Genomic DNA, 20649 nt, shown 5'->3' on the forward strand with positions numbered 1-20649 from the left:
GTATAAAGTTTTAAAGTTATACAGTCTTATAATGCAACCCATGCACTGATGGACTATTGCACTATAATTTTTTATTGATTGATTTTATATCCTGCCTTTCTCCCAAAATAGGATTCTCTTAAAGGGGGTTGTTTTTTATAAAAAGAAAGGAACTTATAATGTCTTGGAATTTAAAATTATGATAGATAGATAGATAGATAGATAGATAGATAGATAGATAGATAGATAGATAAGTCTTGGAATTAAAAATTGTGTGTGTGTGTGTGTGTGTATGTATACACACACACACACACACACACACACACATGTATACTGTATGTCTTGAAATTAAAAATCCCTCTTGGAAGTGGGAATGAAATGTTGTGTGGATGCAGCCTGGGTTCTTAGCTCAGCTCAGAAGTTGGAATGCAGTGTCTCAAAGCATGAACAGTGTCTCTGATCATGAACAGGGTGGCTGCCACTCATTGCTTTGCTTTATCAAGCTTTATCAAGCTGAATTTATCTTCAGAGGAAGGACTCAGTTTGCATCTGCACTGAAAAAATAATCCAGTTTGATGCAACTTTAACTGCCCTTGGCTCCATGTCATGGAATGCTGGGATTTGTAGTTTGCTGCGGCACCTGACAGATGGCTAAACAGCTTCTCAAAACTACAAATCCCAAGATTCCATAGCACAGAGCCATAATGGAAGTTAAAGTGGTGCCATTATGAGGTAAACGCTCAACCCTCTTTTTATGTCTTGGGGGGGGGGCTCTTAGCCTCTCAAAATGGTGACACTTAGTCTGGACCCCCCCTTCCCAAAATCCTGGCTACGTCCCTGCTGCCCCACCTGGGATAGGTAAATATTATCTCATGCACACTGTATACACTGTACTGAAATAGGCTGGGATTCTCTAATTGCAGTCACTTTGAGGCAAATTTAGGCTGCATCCACACTGCATGAATAATCTAGTTCGACACCAGTTTAACCACCATGGCTCATAGCTATGGAATTGTAGTTTATTTTGGCACCAGGGCTCTCTGACCAAAAAGGCTGAATGTCTCACAAAACTTCAGTTCCCAAAATGCCATAGCATTGAACAATGGCAGTTAAAACAGCACTGTAAAACGGCATTAATTCTGCAGTGGAGACACAGCCAGAGAAAGAAAGAAGAGCAAATAGAGTTCCTGACCTCCTCTGCTACATAGCTAACCCTGTGTGAAGTTATGGGATGAAGACTGCGATGGAGAATCCCAGCCATCCGCACTCAGCGAATGTGAGACGAAGCTAGAAGGAAAAGGGTGCATCACCCATCACTCCTGTGAATCAAAAAGCCCCTACACTTTGACTTTCCAAGTCCAGGCCCTCGACTCCAGTCCAAAAAGACAATGCAGAATAATCCCGTTTGAGACTGCTTTAACTGCGCTGGCTCAATGCTCGGGAATTCTGGGGAGTGTTGTTTTGTGAGACATTGAGCCTTCTCTTTGTAGTCTGGTGCCACAACAAACTACAGTCCGCAGGGTTCCCTAGCTCTGAGCCCAGGCAGTTAAAGCAGTCTCAAACTGGATTATTTCTATAGTCTCCATTGGACGTCCATAAGCACAACCAAAGCTGTGATGTCCATCCTCTGCTCTGTATCAAGAAGCTATCCAAAGAGTTGAACTCTTTTCTCCAAAGACAGAGATTGAAGAGAGTGGGCAATGCTCACCTCTGTCTGCGTGTCACGTCCCTCTGTTTCAGGGATGCAGGAGATTATCATTCTGCGCAGCCAATATAAAGCCCTGATCTGTATGAGAAATATGGCACAAGAGGTGGCAACAAGCCAGAAAGACACCGGTTGCTTTGCCAACCACATCCACATGCTCCCCAATTGCTTAGCCACCCACATCCACAAAGACTCCAAGGCCCCATGGCGGATCTGTAGGGTTTGACCGAAAGATTCTTCTTCCACAGTGGGGTCTTCTGAAGACCAACGACAGCAGAACCAGGAGAGGAAACACACTGGATCCAGCCATGTTGGGTTCTCAAAGCCCAACTGCCCAAGTGGATGCATTCTGGAACCTTTTGAGCCATTGTGAGTTCATATGACCTCAGGGTTCTGTTGAGCTGTCATTGTCGACTCAAAGATATATAGCCTTGTTAGTCTGTAAAATCAGTGTCTTGCAGCACCTTTGAAACTAACTGAAAGAAAGGAGTTGGCAGCAGGAGCTTTTGTAAGGTCTAATTGCATAAGGCCACTATGACCACAATGCTGATATCTGGTCTGATAGCATAAGACCGTAAAATCTGTTTTATTGTATTGATAAAATCAGTTCCAGCATTGTACAGTGATCCTTGGTATCCACTGGGGTTTGGTTCCAAAATCCACATTCACAGATGCTGAAGTCCAGTTGCAGTGGCCCCTCCTTCTCCATGGATTCTCCAAAACAAACCAACTTATTTTTATTTTTATGTGTTTACTGTATTTCTACCCTGCTTTTCTCCTGGGTCAGCCTATTGGCTAGGAAGGGCCGAGAACAAGGGAAACTCTCTCTGTGTCCACTAGGGTCACAAGATGGGAGACTAAGTGTCGATCAGTTTCATACCAGCTGGAACGGATCCCCGCGTATGGCGAGGTTCCACTGTACATTCCCTTTGAACTTGGAAACCGCTTTGATCTCCCAGGAAAAGCGGTATAGAAATAAATATTTTATTATTTTATTATTATCATTAGTGTCAAGCTGCATTATTTCTACAGTCCAGATGCGCCCAAAGTTAAACCCACACTGCAAACGTGGGCTGTATCTACACAGCGGAAATGAATGCAGTTTGACACTGCTTCAAGCACCGTGGCTCAGCGCTACAGAAAGTCTGAGATGCGTAGTTTTTGTGAGACGGCTTTGGTACCACAGCAAACTGGGCATCCCAGGATTTCCATAGGATGGAGCCATGGCAGTTAAAACGGTGTCAGACTGCATTAATTCTGCAGTGTGGCCACAGCCTGGGCTTGAAATGGAATTGCTGCTGAGGGCATTTCCTATTGACAGCCCATTTCCCAAAAAGGGATTCCAGCCAGCCAGAGCCACTGGGGCTCTTAAACGGCTGGTCCGAACTGTGCCGGAAGCTGAAATGGATGAAGGCACCTCAGATGTCAGCAGAAGTTGTTCACCCCTACCTCGCACTCAGCACATGGCCAGAGGCCTCTTTGTGCCCCTATTGTGGTTCCATCAATTTCCCAGCAGAGAGGGTCCTGACCTCCTGAATCCTGGGTTATGCACCTCCTATTAGCTCCTGTAGGCAGGGACAAAGAAAAGACCGGCCCCCTATATAAGGAGGGGCTAACCCCCCTTGGGCCTCAGTTTTGTTCCTGCCTAAGCTCCTAGCAGGACATACTTCTTCGCCAGCGAATTCGTTTTCCAACCTGGGGTGTGAACACGGTCTTAAACGCGCTGACGGTTGGGCCAATCAAGTCCCTTCGGGAGGCCTCCATCAAACACCTCTCCCTCAAGATCATCTTCTTCATGGCCATTACATCCGCCAGACAGAGCTGGGGCCCTGTCAGTAGGTAAAGACTTGTGTATTTTTAGGCCGGTCTCAGTGTGCCTTCATCCAGGTCCTACCTTTGTGCCTAGGGTCAACTCAGCCTTTCAGGTGTCATAGGACATTCTCCTGCCTTCATTCTGCCCCGATCCTAAGAAGGACTTGGGAAAGACCTGGCACACATTGGATGTGCGCAGACCCCTCAAAATCTACATCAAGAGGACTTCAACCTTAGGTCATCTGATATGTTGTTCGTTTCCTTTCTTCCAGGATCTTTGGGGTTCAAGGTATCTGCCTTGACTCTGAGTAGGTCGATCAGGTCTGATATTCAAGAGAGCTACCTTACTCTTGATGTCGCTCCACCCGAGGGGGTGATGGCCCACTCTACGGGGAGTGCGTCCACTTCGGCGGCCCTGGTCACTAATGCCTCTCTAGCCGAGATTTGCAGGGCAGCGACATGGAAGTCGCCCTCCACCTTCATTAGATACTATAAGATGGATGTGTTCCAATCCGCTGAGGCGGCCTTCGGAGGGAGAGTCCTCCAACAGGTGGTGGCTGGGTCCACAGGTTCTAGCTAGGCACCTTCCCTCCCGGCTTGAGAGGGCTTTGGTAAATCCCAGGATTCAGGAGGTCAGGGCCCTCTCTGCTGGGAAAACGAACGTTGGGTACTTACCGTGACACGTTCATTTCCAGCAGACGAGGGTCCTGGCATCCTGCTCACCCGGGGTGCTGCCTGCGGTCCAGCCCGGCCTGTTGGCTGTCTCTGCTTAATGTTTTCTGTTTGCTGGTTGTCTGTTTCTTTCAGAGGCCTGACTCCCCGGAGATGGCCCTTAGGGTTCATAATTGTTGTGCTGTTTCTTACCAGAAAAAGTCCAAGTCTTGGTTTATTTGCTATTCGCTTGGCTTGTTATTGACTGAGGCCCAAGGGGGGTTAGTCCCTCCTTATATATGGGGCCGGTCTTTTCTTTGTCCCTGCCTACAGGAGCTAATGGGAGGTGCATAACCCAGGATTCAGGATGCCAGGACCCTCGTCTGCTGGAAATGAACGTGTCACGGTAAGTACCCAACGTTCGTATTCCAGACCAAGTGCTTTGAAGTTGTTTCCAACTTATCAGGGTGCTTCCTTGGCCACCACCAAGCTGCACCAGCCAGGAGTCGGTCCAAATTGACTCTTTTTTGGGCTAGGTTTTAGCCTCCTAGCGCACCTTCAGCACAGATTCTGGCCGCTTTGCGTTTGTCTCATATCCAATCACTGATTTCTTAATCTTGAGTTAAGACCATCTACCGAAATTGCCCTTCTTGTCAATTCCATGGTAAAGCAATCAAACTCTTTGTACTTCATACATTCAGTACCCCTCGAGAGCACTAAAAAGGATACAAATATCCAAGCCACACACTCTGTGCTTACAGCTGCCACCCGCTGGAGCTCATTTTAACTCCAGAGATCCCTTTTCCTGCATCGTCCTGCTTTCTGCAGATTTCTCTTCAGGACTAGTGAACATCACCCTCTCTACAACCCTAAGCTTCTGCTATCCAGTTTGCATACCTCCATTTTGGTTATCCTTGTATGGTACATTGTTACTGTGTGTTTGAGCACTCTCTTGCTTATTTCTAAATAAAACCTTCTTTATTCACTAAATACTGTTAATACTGATATACATAGGTGAAATAGTCCCTTATGTTACCGAACCTCTTACAGGCCTCCACTGAGCTAAACAATTCCTCCAACACTTAAGGAGACACTGACACAGTTGATAGGTACCCCAAGCCTCCCTTTTGTAGTTAACAGCATTTGGTTGTGTATGCAGTTGCACATTTGGGTATGAATTCAGTTGCACAACACTGCTGTTCAGCACCAGGGTTGTGTAGACAATTAATGTATAACTCTACAAACTGAGATTTATGACATGAAGGATCTCAGCCATCACTTCACTGTAGACTGGAAGAAAAATTTGGCCAGGATCCAAGGAGATATGCAATGCAACTGATCTTATGTACTATATATTTATGCTGGAGCAAGTGCTAATGATGAGTTCAGTGAGGCTTTAAGTGAAAATCTATACATGGCATCTCCATAGTTACTGTAGAAACTGCATTTTGGTATTATGTGCAGCATAATTCTTCTCATGTTCCATCTCAAAGCGAAACTGGATTTACTCTTGGTATTTATAGGATTATAGACATTTTTGTCTGCTATAGAATGTACACATTCAGCTCAAGGTTACTGAAGCAGAGTTGCTAATAATAATAATAATAATAATAATAATAATAATAATAATAATATTGTATTTCTTACCTGCCTCTCTCCAAGGCTCGAGGCAGGGCACAAGATAGACTGAAAAACATAAGATTATTTAAACACGGTAAAAAAAAACCTCTGCTAAAACACTGTTAAAACACATAAACATATGACACATTAAAATCATCCAGCATAATTTAAAATTCATAGTTTAAAGTCAGCTGGGTAGGCCTGCCAGAAGAGATACATCTTTAATCCTCTTTTAAATTCAGGCAGCATGTTTAGCTGTAGAATCTCTCTCCGCAGGTCATTCTATAGTCTAGGGGCAAGTGAAGAAAAAGGTTCTCTGGGTGACATTTGCCAGTAAATGTTGGAGTAAATGTCCCCCAGAAGATCTGAGGGTATGAGGCAGATTATACAAGGGGAGGATATCCCATAGGTAACCAAACCATGTAGGGTTTTAAAGGCCATATCCCATACTTTGTACTTTATCCAGAAACAAACTGGAAGCCAGTGGACTGTTTTCAATATTGGTGTGATATGCTCTCTCCTAGATGTACCAGTGATCAATCTGGATGCCATGTTTTGAACTAACTGAAGTTTCCTAACTTGGTACAAAAGTAGCCAATGCAACATTGCAAAAATCCAGCCAGTACATGCACTACCCTTATGGACGTTATCACATGGGGCAAAACTGGAAGTTTAAAGTGGGGCCAATGCAGGGTCATCCAGGGTTTAGGGGTAAATTCGCAGCTGCTTTTCACATGTAGGGAATCCAGAGAGAATACAGGGTGAATGTGAGGTCAATCAGGAAATAAGTAAATTTGCAAAACTACCGGATTTACATGTCCATTTTGCTTGCGAATTGACTCCCTTCACGTAATGCCAGCCATGTGGAAAGCAAGCCTCAGATGACATCGTTTCCCAGGCTGCCTTGCTGTGCCAAAGAGGGAGAATTTTAAAGGGTCTCACACACACACTTTCCTCCTTTTTGCTGCTTTCCTCTTCTTTGCAGGCTGTAATTAAGGGAAGAGCTCATGGGAGAAGGCTGAGAGGGGGCATTTTGGAAGTCCTCCTGGGCAGCAGGGAGAAATGGAGGACATACCTTGGAAAAGGAGGACATGGAATCAGGCAGGCTTATGGACCCAGCTGTGGTGAATGGATTTACAAACCAGCCAGAGACCATAAGCCAATCAAATGCATTCCATGTGGCAGTTGGTTTGGTCAGTTGGAATTTTGACAGTTGAGAGGACAGTTAGGGATCTTTTGATTCCAGTGAGTGGACACAGTTTTATGACTTCCAAAGGGGAACTGAGGTTTAAGTCCAGTGTGAGGGGCTTACAACCTGATAGATACTCTGAGCTAGGGATCTGTGGAGTCCAAGAGTAGACAGTGTTCTGGGAGCTCCAGAGGAAACAGTTAGTTAGGGTTTGGCTATAGACCAAGAAGGGTCTTTTAGGCCCAGAGAGGGACAGCCAAATATTAGGAGTCTGAAAGTGAAGACTCAGTGGGAACCAAACTCTGAAAGAGGGTTGTGGTTCTATATGATCCTGAGGGATTAATCGCCTGCGTGGCAGAGTTTTCAATAAGAATACAAAGCTTCATCTGTAATTAAGTAACTAAGAAAGACTAAAACAGCAACATCATATCCATAATGCATTGTTCCGTTTGTTTTATAATAAACTTTTATTATTGTTAAAAAAAACCCACTTGGCCTGCGTTTAAAACACAAAACACGCTACTAAACCCTAAGAGTCTAGAGTGGCCATCATAGAAGTCGATGGTGGTGTGGAGTGCGTCACATAATTTGGTGGCAGCGGTGGGATTAAAAAAAATCCCCATAGGACTGCCATTTTAAGGAGAAGAAATAAGGTGTAGGAGTGCTGTCTTCACACCAGCCTTCTCCTTTGCCTCTCTCTCTCTCTCTCGCGCGCGTCTCTCTCTGTGCGTGGTTTTAGGAGTTTGCAAAGGGCAGCCTCATTCTGCCTTTCTCTGAAAGACTTTTTGAGGCTTCTGTGGCAAAGAGGATTCCCCTCCCCTCCCCTCCTTGGAATGTGTGTGTGTGTGTGTGCGCACGCGCACTTGTGGAAATGACAGTTTTGAGCATGCCATTGGAATCCACAAACATCTGGATAATTTCAACTGGAAAGAGGAGGCCCTTAAACTGAACAAAATTTGGCTACCACTCCTGAGGAATAGCAAAATAAGGACTCAGCAAATGCAAATGGGAAACCATTCAGAGTCAGGGGCTTTCCCAGCAGATAATGATCACCAATTAGCAGACACTAATCCTCGTTTGCATTAGCCTCCCAGCCTGAGGCCAGCCATCAACACAGAACAAGACACATGCAAATCACTCCAGCGTTCCCAGGCTCACATAGTATATAGATATATCTACTCACTTTTTCCAGGCAAGCATTCTCTGAAGATGCCAGCCACAGATGCTGGTGAAACGTCAAACTCTTCTAGAACATGGCCACATAGCCCAAAAAACCCACAAAAAACCAATACAAAAATAATAAAAGGCCTTGAAGACTCATATAAAAGCTGTTCAGAATAACAATCTGAGTAAAGATAGTATCAATAACCAATAACCAAAAAATCATCACTCAAGCTTTGCTGGTTGGTGGGTTCAGAATTAGAGTGTACTTCCAAAAGGTAATTTGGTGGGCAGGAGGTCCGAAGTCAGGGGAGTTGGTCCATAAGAATTGGCCAGTCTTCAAAAAAGGTGTATGGTTTCCTTTGTCCATTACAGAGTGTGAAAGTGTCATAAAGTTTTTCCATTAACCAAGTGTCCCAAACTTTTGTCCACCAGTCAGCCATTTGTACATTCCGTTTTCAGTTTCTCGTGATTGCATTTCTAGCTGCTGCAATAAGAAATGTGATGAGCTTGCGATGTTTTAACTGACTGTTTTCTTTACAGTAGATGGACAACAACAAAAGGCCTGGACAAAAAGTTACATTTTATTTTACAACAGAAGAAATTTGAGCTAGTATAACATTCCAAAAGTTTTTTATTTTAGGACAGTTCAGCCACATGTTCTCAAAGGAGCCAACAGTGTCACAGCCTTTCCAATGTTTTGGTGAGGCATTCTTTGTTATCTGATATAATCTTACAGGAGTTAGGTACCATTTATATATTAATGTTAGAGTTGCCTCTTTTGATAATGCTGATCTTGATTTATAGGTAGGTGAGGTCCAAATGTGTTCCCTTGTGGCTTCAGAGATATTTAAATTCACATCTGATTGCCACATTATCCTGGCCGATGTCATGCGCATATCTTAGATTATTGATACTGTATTTCTTCCTCCTTTCTTCACTCCTCCTCCTCCTGGGCCTACTCTTCATATGATATGTTCTGTGTACAAGCTGAACAAATAGATAAAGTGTCAAAGACTGGGTGAAATATACAGTGCATAATTCAGTGCAGAACTTTGCAGTATGCATAAATGCCCTTCTTCTGCTGTCAGCAGAATACATCTGTTGAGCCATGTCAAATATTTTGCCCCTCATACATTGTATGACTTATGCATATGTATGTCACAAGTAGGATGCCAGCTTCTTTGTGACAGTGTTCTGGACCAGTTTTGATGGGCTACCCACTAAAAAGAAAAGAACACAGGAAGAGGAGGAAAAGAAGGAGCAGGAAGAGGAAGAAGAACACAAATATTTGTACACCAGAGATCATTTTGCAATCTAGTAGTATGCATTGCTTACCATTCCATCCCAAGATCAGAGGCTGGACTTGTTGCATTTAGACACACAAGTTGCATGCACCACCATCCGTTTTGATAGACATCCCACCATCTTTGTTGCTGTATTCAGTGGCTCATTACCAAAAATGTGATTGGGAACAAAGTGCCACTTTTTATAATGTACTTCTGCTATAATTCAAAGTTATGATGGATGAAACTAGGGTATCTGGAAATGAAACAGAGACCACCAAAATTACTTTTTATGGATAGCATCTCCTACATTCCCTTAGCCAGCATGGCCCCCAAAGTAGAAAAAAACAATTTTCGACTATGAATTAAGTCTTGGATAGATAAAGCTGGGGGATCTGGGTCTGAAACGCAACTTTGAAAAGTTACTTTTCTGAAGCGCAACTTCCAGTATCTCCCAGCCAACATGGTCTCAAAAGTCCAAAAAAATTAATCTTTCCTCAATTGTGATCTGAAACCGTTACCAACTTAGGATGGTAACCTGACTTCAGTGTCTCAGCTTAGTCCCTTTTGGGAGCTAACATGTGTATGTGTGTTTAACCCAAGTTCACTTTCCCTCTTTGTCTGTCTGGTGGTCCCCAGTTTGGTGCTGTCTGCCTTAGCCTTGCCTAGCAGGAGGTAAAGGGGGCAAAGCCACTGACTCGGGAAAGAGGCCCTTAGTTCACAGCTGCACCAGACCAAGACTCCCCTTTCTCCCTCCTCCATCCCAGCTTTTTCACCCTCTTGCTCCTTGCAATTTGCAAAAATCAATCTGTTGACAGCTAACTCATCTCCCCTCTTTCCCCAATCTCTTCCCCAAACCTATTAGCTATTCAGTCCTAATGCCCACTTCTCCCCCTAGACCCCTTTTGTCCCAGGGGGGACTGCAAACCTGCTCATTAGCGCTTATTACTCTGAGCAGTTTGACAGGTTCCCTGCTTGCTTACAAGACTTTCCCATTCATAGGGCTGCCCAGAGCCTGCCTTTCTGCTCAAAAGAAACGGAAGTATTCAACTGGCTGAATAGAGGGGAAAAGCTGGCTCACTTCTCCTCCCTCTCTATTCATTGCACTTTTGATACAATATTTTTTCTTCTTTTGTTGGGCTAAAGAGAGACAGGTCAAGGCAGACTTCTAGCCGTCCTTTTCTTCAAGGCTTTGTTGAATGTAAATAACCTGTTCTCGTGTTTCCTTTCCTCTCTCCTCAGGTCTCTGGATATTTTAATGAACAACTCTGACTGCTCTATGCATTCTTTTAGATTTGATGGTAGGGTTTCTATCCCATCTCCACCACTACCTTGATTTCTTGTATTGTTCTCTGTCAGATCCTTTCCATAGGGGAAGATGTGGACGGGGTCCAAAAAGAAGCACATTGGGCCTAGACCCAAAACACAAGATGATCTGAGCAATTGGAGTCATGATTTCTACAAAGACTGGCTGCAAATCTTCCACATGCAGTCTGGCACAGGCCTGCATCTCTTCATGGGAGATTGATGTCAGCCTGCATTAACAGAACCATTGCTTTCAAGCCAAGGGAAGTAACAGCCCCACTACATTCTGCACTGCTTAGGTGTCAGTGTGGTATGGAAACCAAGCCCTATGAGGAGCGAAATGGAGCCTGGTATGTTTAGCCGGGGGAAGAGAAAATTAAGAGCTGATATGATAGCCCTGTTTAAATATTTGAAGGGATGTCACATTGAGGATGGAGCAAGCTTGTTTTCTGCTGCTCCAGAGAATAGGACCCCAAACAATGGATGAAAGCTACAGGAAAAGAAATTCCACCTAAACATTAGGAAGAACTTCTTGATGGTAAGAGCTGTTCGACAATGGAACATGCTGCCTCAGAGAATGGAGGAGTCTCCTTCTTTGGAGGTTTTTAAGCAGAGGCATTTACAGCGCTATAGAAATAAACTTTTAATAATAATAATAATAATAATAGGCTAGGTTGCCATCTGTCTGCAGTGCTTTGACTGTCTCTTCGTGCATGACAAGGAATTTGACTGGATGGGCCTTGGAGTCTCTTCCAATTCTATGATTCCATCTGGAGTATTATGTTCTGTTCTGGGTGCCTCATTTCAGGAAAGATCAAGAGCAGGTTCAGAGAAAGGCAACAAGGATGATTAGAGGTATGGAGAACAAAACATATGAGGAAAAATTGAAGTTGTTGGGCATGTACAGCTAGGTGAAGGACTGAAGAGTGACATGATTGCATCCTTTAAATACTTCAAAGGCTGTTACAGAGAGGAAGGGATAGGCTTGTTTTTTGCTGCCTTAGAGGGCAGAGCCAGATCTAATGGTTTTAATTTTCAGGAGGGTGGATTTTGACTGAATATTAGAAGGATTTTTTTTTTTAAACAGTAAGAACAGTTCAACAATGGAACTAATTGCCTAGAGAGGTGGGGGAGTTCTCTTTCTCTTTCTGCAACCTGTTAACACTGAGGAATAGGGTATGAAGTACTCAGTGGCTGGAAGCGCATTGGTGTCTTACTCAGGAATAACTTCCCCAAAAGAAAAAGTTATACAGCTTTGTCCAATGTGGAATGGCTGCATTTATTTCTTGATTGTGAAAGTGCAATTGTGCATGGGTCATATTATGCATAGATGCTCAGGAGCATGCACATGGTGTGCATTGTTCATGGATGTAGATACACATTTGATTGTCCATTCAGGCACATATTTGGTACCTTAGTTCAGTTGTGCTATACTTCTATTTAACATAAGAGTTGCATATCATGATTAGAATATAATTCTACATGCAGCATTTTATGATACACAACCCCAGTTTTGGATCTTGGTCATTGTGTGACTCTGTGAGAGAGACCATGTGTGGTGTTGGATAGATCTGACAAGTGAGTGTTAAGATCCTGGTGGTGTCTTATGAATGAATAAATTCATCCATGAAAGTGGCTGGACATTTTTGTGTTATGTGCTATGGTTGTATTCAGTTAAGGTTGTGGAAGCAGACTTCCATATGTGACAACATTGTGCATGAATGCACATGTGTATTTCACAGAGATGAACCTTCATGTAAATGTATACTGTGCATCGTTAAATCTGTGTATAAGAAGGGCCGACTGTATAATCTGGATATCTGCTTCAGTGTATTCAAAGTATTACAAGGTATACAAAACAGCCCTGTATCAAACAAAAATGCAATGTTTACATTTGTTAAAGAAACACTTCTGTATACTTCTTCACTGAACATACTACGTGAAGTTAATGTATTATAAATCCTGATATAAGTGTTTTCCTAATTCCAAAAATGTAGCAAGACATAATCCTCCACAATGTCTAATCCTCTGTGGTGGAGTTACTGTGCCAGTTGCCGAGACATTTTGTTCTTCTGAATCAGACTGTATTGCTGAAAGATGCACTTCTAAAGATGAACAATCGCTAAATCTTGAGCTTCTTAATGGTCTTAAGTTGGAGAATCTGTATCAATACACTCCTTAAAGAGGCAGCTATTCCCAGGATTTATATGGCTGTTATGTAATCCTCTAGCAGTCAAAAATGATGCTCATTGCCCAAACAATTGCCTGCCAGAATTTTGCAAGTTCTTCAGCATCATTTTCCTTTGTTTCATCATTTAGATTCTTTGTTGAATGCCCCTAAGTTATACCCATGACTTATCCATGGGTCATATCAAAATACATAATTTTGGCCTCAAAACTTGCCCTCGACTTATACATGAGGTTGATTTATAGTCAAGTATATACGGTGAGCTGGAGGTTTTCCTCTTTGATTGCAATTGCAAAGGCAGAGCTCCATTTTTGTAGTTAAATCTGATGATGCCATCATTCAAAATCTACATTTTTAGCTGACCGCACCCTGACTGAGTTGTTTCTGAGGTTTTGTAGACCAGGGCACCGGGAGATAACATCTGGCAGGACCCCAGAGGTCTCCCCAGCTGTCTGTTCTTGACATCTCCTGTAACTGGGACATTGCTGTAGATGTCATTTCCTAGTGCCCTGCTCTGCAGCACCTTGGAAACACGTCAGGTGGGCAACTGCCAGGCTGCAAAGGTATTTTTGGAGGGGATCATATTCACTTGTTTACAACCATACATATGAATCCTGAGCAGTTGCAAGAATGCAAGTCCATTTTTTGGTCTCATAACAACTGAGCAGGATGTGAGCCATTTTGGAGGTTATATTTTGGCAGAGATAGGGACCTTTGCATCTGCTGCCCTCAGACTGTGCAATGACCTGCCAGAGGAGATACGACAGCTGAAAATGCTGACTGCATTTAAAACAGCATTAAAAACATATCTCTTCCGACAGGCCTACCCAGTCAATTTTTTTGGCATGATTCTTGTTCCCATTTGTGCTCCGGCTGGATGTCAATCATTTGACAGCAGGACTGGAGGAGGGAGGGAGGGAGAGAGAAGCTCCCAAGTTGGGGGTAGAAGAGGGGGGAAAAGGCCTGGGAAGAAGGGAGAAATGGGGGACTTCTGGGAGCAGGGAGGGAGAGAAACAGGGGACTTCAGTGAGCAGAGAGGGTGAGAAACGCAGGACTGCTGGGATATCCTGGGAAGGGAGAAACGGAGGACAATGTTTTTTAAAAAATTAAACTGAGCTCCTATGCAATTGATTGCTTTAGCAACTACAAGCCTTTGTGAGTAGTTGCAAAAGTGATCAGCAAATATGCACTCAGTTTAATAAAATAAAATAAAGTACAAAGGCAGCACTGAATGCTGCGATTCCAATCTGTCGCACCCACCTATTTGATTCGCTTCAGGATCGATTCCTGTGAAAAGAATTGCAAAAAAACCAGTATCAAGTAACCCCGGCTTATTTGTGTTTGCCCCGCTTCTTCCCTCCTGGAATCAATCATATAAGGATGGAAATGAGAGTCATTTACCCCAAATGCTGCTTTGGAGCAAACTGCAATGGGAATGATTCCCAAGAGAAAGGAAGATCTAGGATCCCCCCTTGATACAACTGGGGAGTAGTGACACATCTTTCCTGCATCTGTTGTCTGAGTCACTTGTCTTTAGTCATTAGATTTGGGAGGATTCTGGCACAGTTTTATGATATGTGAATGGCTTGGGGGAAGCAAGCCCACTGTGATTTTGCTGCGGTCCTGAGCAGTTTTTTGGGGGAAGAGGGTCACCTGAAATTTTTTGGGTGCTTTGGGAGGCTTCAGGGTCAACACTCTGGGTCCCCAAGGACTTTGCAGAAAACAATGGTAAACCGCTCCTGAAGCCTTTTTACCATGAAAACAATTCAGAATGAAACAACAGTGCTGGAAATTGACACCCCTTAGATCAGAAGGCACTCAGCCGGGGAAGAGCAGATGACAAGTAGCTTGTAGTGTGGAATCTGCTTCTGGGATACACATCAGCAATATTGTTATTCCAGGGCCTTTCTTTAGAACAAAGACATTTTTGTTGTCAGTAGAAGCAAGATCTCAGAAAGCAGAGTGCTGGATGTATACCCAAACATTGTTTGAGAGAACAAATGAGGCTGGGTTAAACTATGATAAAAAACCTGTAATTTCCAAAAATCTGGCTTTCTGAGAGAGGCAGGCATAGCTAACATGTTGGATACATAAGCCTAAATCAAATTTTTCATCTCCGCTTGAAAAGACTTCCTGCATCAATAGTTGACTTATCAATGTGTTGACTTACCATGTTCCCATTGATTTAATGGTCTCACTCTGGTTCAGTCTAAGAATTATATTTAAGTCATGGGATGGACAATAACCAGGACACAGAGCTCCTTATATTTTCAAACATTTTCTCACTGTATTTTATCATTTAGATAAAATAAAGATGGAAGAGACCTTCTTGAATACTGCTTCCATGGAACAACCCTTCCAACCATGCCCACAATGTTTTACCCACAAAAGTAACAGTTGGATTTCAAGACACATATGGCACTGTACTTGCAGCTTGAGGGAGACAGAGGGCATTTCACATTATTTAGTGCATTATCTTTCCACGTCCAAGTTTCTTGGAGGCGATTTGGTTGTCTTTGCAAGGTAAAAGGATACATAAAAGTGTTCCCAGGCATTACATGATTGTTATCTAATGTTATTTTAATTGGTTTGCCATATTTTATTGAATATTAACATGTACTAATATGTATATATTTAATTATTTTCATAGAATGTATGCCATAGGCAGGTTTATTTTATCTGTTTTAATTGATTGATTCTGTGTACAGTGTGTGTAAATTTACAGCACGATATAAATAAAGCTTAATAATAATAATAATAATAATAATAATAATAATAATAATAAAGTTTCTCAAGATTCTACTGTCAGACTGTGACCCTCAGGTTACTCATAAACCACCTCCACTTGCTAAGCCTGCTGGACTTATTTCTGCTGCAATTCTGCGCAGACAGTTTCACAGGTGGAAAGTTATTCTGATTTCCTAAATTGCCTTTAAGCAAACTTATGAAAAACAGTTTTGTTTTGCTTAGCGTTTTATTGGCCCTTTATGCAGTCTGGCAGGATAGTGTTTGCTGTTTCTTATGCTTATTGTTGCTGTGTGCTTTCGAGTTGTTTCTGACTTATGGAAACCCTAAGGTGAACCTATCATGGAGTTTTCTTGGCAAGATTTGTTCAGAGGAGGTTTGCCATTGCCTTCCCCTGAGGCTGAGAGAGTGTGTCTTGCCCAAGGTCACATGGCGGAGCTGGAAATCAAACTGGTCTCCAGAGTTGCAGTCCAATGCTTAAACCATTATGCTACACTGGCTCTCATGCACTCATTGTCAATATAGAGTTGTTATGCACTCAGTGTCAATCATAGAATCATAGAATCATAGAGTTGGAAGAGACCGCAAGGGCCATCCAGTCCAACCCCCTGCACATAGAGTTGTTTATTTCTATATATAATTATTAAAGTATTTATATCCTTCTCTCTATCAGAAGATCTCAGGACAACATAGGATAAGAATCCATCTTGATTTAGGCACAGTTCCTAGAAATCCTATTAAACTCATTGGGATGTGTTTCCTAGTTAATGTGCATGGACTCAAACTATAAAACTATAACTCCCACCTGGGGGTAAGTGTCAGTTAACCAAGTTGTTTAATGTTTTCAAGCCAGGGGTGTAGAGGTTTGAGTGTTGGACTAGGGCTCCAAGAGAGAAGTGTTTGAGTCTCCACTCAACCCTGGAAAGCCATTGGGTGACCTTAGTGGACTCACATTCTCTCAACCCTAAAGGAAGGCAGTAGCAAAGCCCCTCTTAACAAATCTTGCCAGGAAGACCCTAGGATGGCCTAGCCATAGATTGGAATCAGCTTGAAGCAACATAGTTACAACAAAGCCCCATTTAACTTTACTACGCCTTGTGTCTTGTGTGTACATGAGTCTTCAAGTTGCCTGTGGACTTATGGTGATCCCATGAATTTCATAGGGTTTTCTTAAGCAAGGAATATTCAGAGATAGTTTTGCCTGTTCCTTCTTCTGAAATATAGCCCACAGCAGCCAGTATTAGTTGGTGGTCTCCCATCCAAGTACTAACCAGGGTTGACCTTGCTTAGTTTTCAAGATCAGAGAAGATCTGGTGGCTTTAGGGTATTTAGGCCATTCTAGATGGCCTTACTTGGGAAGCTGAAACAGGCTGCCCTCCAGCGATTCTCCTATAGAGAGAGGTTTTAATAATAATAATAATAATAATTTGTTTTATTTATATACCGCTATTCCAAAGATCATAGCGGTGAACAGCAAGTAAGCTAATTAGCAAGTAAGCTAATTTGCCCCCAACAGTCTGGGTACTCATTTTAGCGACCTCGGAAGGATGCAAGCCTGAGTCGAGCTTGGGCCCTTTGCTGGTCTTGAACTCGCAACCTTGTGGTTTCGAGTAAATGGCTGCAGTACAGGCATTTAACCACTGCGCCACCAGCACTTTTAGTGCTAAATAGTATCTGCGTTCTAAATATGTTCCACTAATTTTAACAGGACTAATTAACTGAGCGTCCCTTCCTTCCATTCATCCATAATGCATACCATGCCAAGCTCGCCAACTCTCATTTTCATTTAATGGGGCATTAATCCTGAGTGCTATTAAAATTACATTAATCGTGGGACCTCATTCTTCTCCACAAAACTGGAGTCAATGCTTCCTTGCTGCTTGGAAACCTGCTTTGGTGGGATTTTTAAGAATAGAAAGAGATTAAACCTGTAGCCCTTAATGGATTCCCCTTATAAAAGTTATAGGTAAATTTCAAGGCACATATTGCACTGTATTTCCAGCTTAGCTGATAATATTTTTAAAAGGGGGAGGGGGTTGCACCAAACCCTATTTTTTGATAAAAAACAGGGGCACAACAAACCCTATTAGCTATTTGCTAAAAGAAACCCCAGAGACACCAGTGTGATGTAGTAGTTTGAGCACTGGACCATGATTCTGGAGATATGTTGTTGTTTTGTGTGTCTGCAAGTTGTTTCTGACCTAAGGAGACCCTAAGGCAACCCTATCACCAGGGGTTCTTGGCAAGTTTCTTCAGAAGGCTTTTTGCCATTGCTATCCTTTGAGGCTGAGAGAATGTGACTTCCCCAGGGTCACCCAGTGGGTTTCCATGGCCAAACTGGGATTCAAACCCAGGCCTCCAAAGTCATAGTCAAGGAATACATAGTGGTAAAAAAACATAGTAAAAACAGTTAATTACAGATAAACCAGCTCCACTATATGCATCTGACGAAGTAGACTAAAGGGCCCAAACAGACAGGCCCAAATAAAGTTTCTTCGGGTCACTTTGGAGATATGCTGTTTAAATGATGCATGTGTCCTAAGAGTCCGGAAGCCATGCCAAAGCCATGCTCCAGTCCTAAGCGCTCCAAACCTTTCGCGCAACTTCTGGCCTCTCAAAATGCATGTGTCATTTAAGCAGCATTCCTCCAAAGTGACCTGAAGCAGCTTTATTTTGGCCTGTCTCTTCGGGCCCTAGAGTCTATGAAAGCTCATGCTCCACTTCTTTCCTTCAGTTAGTCTGAAAGGTGCTACTAGATCTCTCTACAATGTAGAAGGTACCATGCTTTAGAATAGGAAGATGATGATTTCTGTGATAACTTTAAAAGAAAGAATGAGGAGAGGAATTTATAATAGGCTTGGACTAAGATAAAACCTACAATCATTATTGTAGAAAGAAAGAAAGAAAGATATATATCAGGGTGTTATGAAGTGAAAAATAAGTTATATGAAACTATTTGAACATTTGGGACAAAGCAGGAATAAAAAAAAGTTCAAGGAAGTTTTTTCTTCTTTTTGTTATATGTTCTTTTTGTTGTATGTTTTTCTTCTTTTTGTTATATGTTCTGTTGCAGCATTGTTTGTACCCCTTTGTTTAAGTGTTATTATTTAATTGTTTGTTATGTTATGTTTTATATACTTTTTAAAGATAGTGTATCCTAATGTAATAAAAAATTTAATATAATAATAATAATAATAATAATAATAATAATGAATAGCAAGATTATTCTTATCTTATGTATCTGCACCTTTAGTCCAAAACACACTCCAGAGATAGTCCAGTTTGAGACCGCTTTAATGGCCCTGACTCAGTGACAGGGAATCCTGGGAACTGTAGTTTTGTGAGACATTTAGCCTTCTGTCAGAGAGCTCTGGTGCCACAGCAAACTACAATTCCCAAGATCCTCTAGCACTGAACCAGGGCTGTTAAAGCAGTCTCAAACTAGATGATTTCTGCAGTGTGTTTTGGACCTTTGGGTGGTTTGGTTAGTTCCTTCTTCTGAAACAGCACCTGGGATTCCTGGGTGGTCTCCCATCCATGTACTAACCAGAGCTGCCCCTTGCTTAGCTTCCAAGATAAGACAGAGCTGGGTGCCTTCAGGGTATTTGTGGTGTTTACTCAAAAATGAAACAAATAGAATCAAATGGAGTTAATCCTAAGGGAAATTGGTATAATAGGTCTGCAACCTATGCTTTGTGGGTTTATTGGCAGTAATTTGTATAGAGGATTCTGGAGCAGTTACTCTTCTTTTCTATCTTTCCTCCTTCCTTCATTCTTTTCTCCTTCCTTTCTTTCCTTCTTTCCTCTTCTGCTAGAAGGGAGCCTGGCAGAGACAAACAATCAGCTTATTCTGGGAGGCAAAATCTCCGAGAACATAAAAATGAGGCCCAAAAAGCACAGCTCAAGCGATTTAAAGATCAGTGTTCAAATGGTATAATATTGCAAAATCCTCTCGGCTGGAGGAGGGGGGGGGGACACACAGAGGAAAGAAGCTTATCTGACCCTCCAGATGAAGATGGCATTTGATTTCTTTCACAAAAAAACCCTCAGAGTTTGAGAAGGAGGAGGAGGAATAAAATCCAGCTAAGCGATGCAAGGGAGGAAAAACCCAGAATTATTATTATTTGTGCAAATAAAATGATAGATGGAGAATTGGTTTTTCTGGCTTATCGGAGTTGTGGATCAGGATGGATGGGTTTAGGGAGCCAAGACTGCTGGCTGAAGTGAAATGCAGTTTGGCCTGCTGCTGCATCTGCACTTTAGAAACAATCCAGTTTGTCAACACTTTCACTGCCATGGTTCAATGTTATGAGAGTCTGAGAACTGTAGTTGTGAGACATCAGTGCTGGATCAGATTGATGCTGGAAGTAAAATAGGTTTCATTGGGGCTTCATTCATTCATTCTGATGACATGAAACTGTGTGCCAAAACACACTACAGAAATAATCCAGTTTGCCACCGCTTTAGCTGCGTTGGCTCAGTATTAGGGAATCCTGGAGATGGTAGTTTATTGTGGCACCAGAGCCCTCTGACAGAGAAGGCTAAATGTCTCACAAAAGTTTCATGTTTATAGACGATCAGAATAGGTGGGCAGTAAATGAAGCCCCATAGAAACCCACTATGCTTCCAACATCAAACTGGAGTTCATTCCACATCTCCTTGAGGGCAAATTTGATTGATTTTTGATTGATTGTTTGATTTTAAGGGGTCAGGATGATTGGGCTCCATTTCTAAGGGCCCAACCCAATCCTATGCAAGTCAAGAAGCATAACTGTAATGGCGGTTTTGCTAGGGACTTCTGGGAACTGAAGTTTGTGAGGCTGGATTATTTCTGCAGTGTGTTTTGGACCTCAAAACCCACTGCAGAATTGTATTTATTGTAGCACCAGGGCTATCTCTGACAGAAGGCTAAATGCCTCACAAAACAACAGTTCCCAGAAGTCCCTAGCATTGAGCCAGGGCAGTTAAAGCGGTCTCAAACTAGATTATTTCTGCAGTGTGTTTGAGA

The sequence above is a fragment of the Sceloporus undulatus genome, chromosome 1, assembly GCF_019175285.1.
Source record: "Sceloporus undulatus isolate JIND9_A2432 ecotype Alabama chromosome 1, SceUnd_v1.1, whole genome shotgun sequence".
NCBI lineage: Eukaryota > Metazoa > Chordata > Lepidosauria > Squamata > Phrynosomatidae > Sceloporus > Sceloporus undulatus.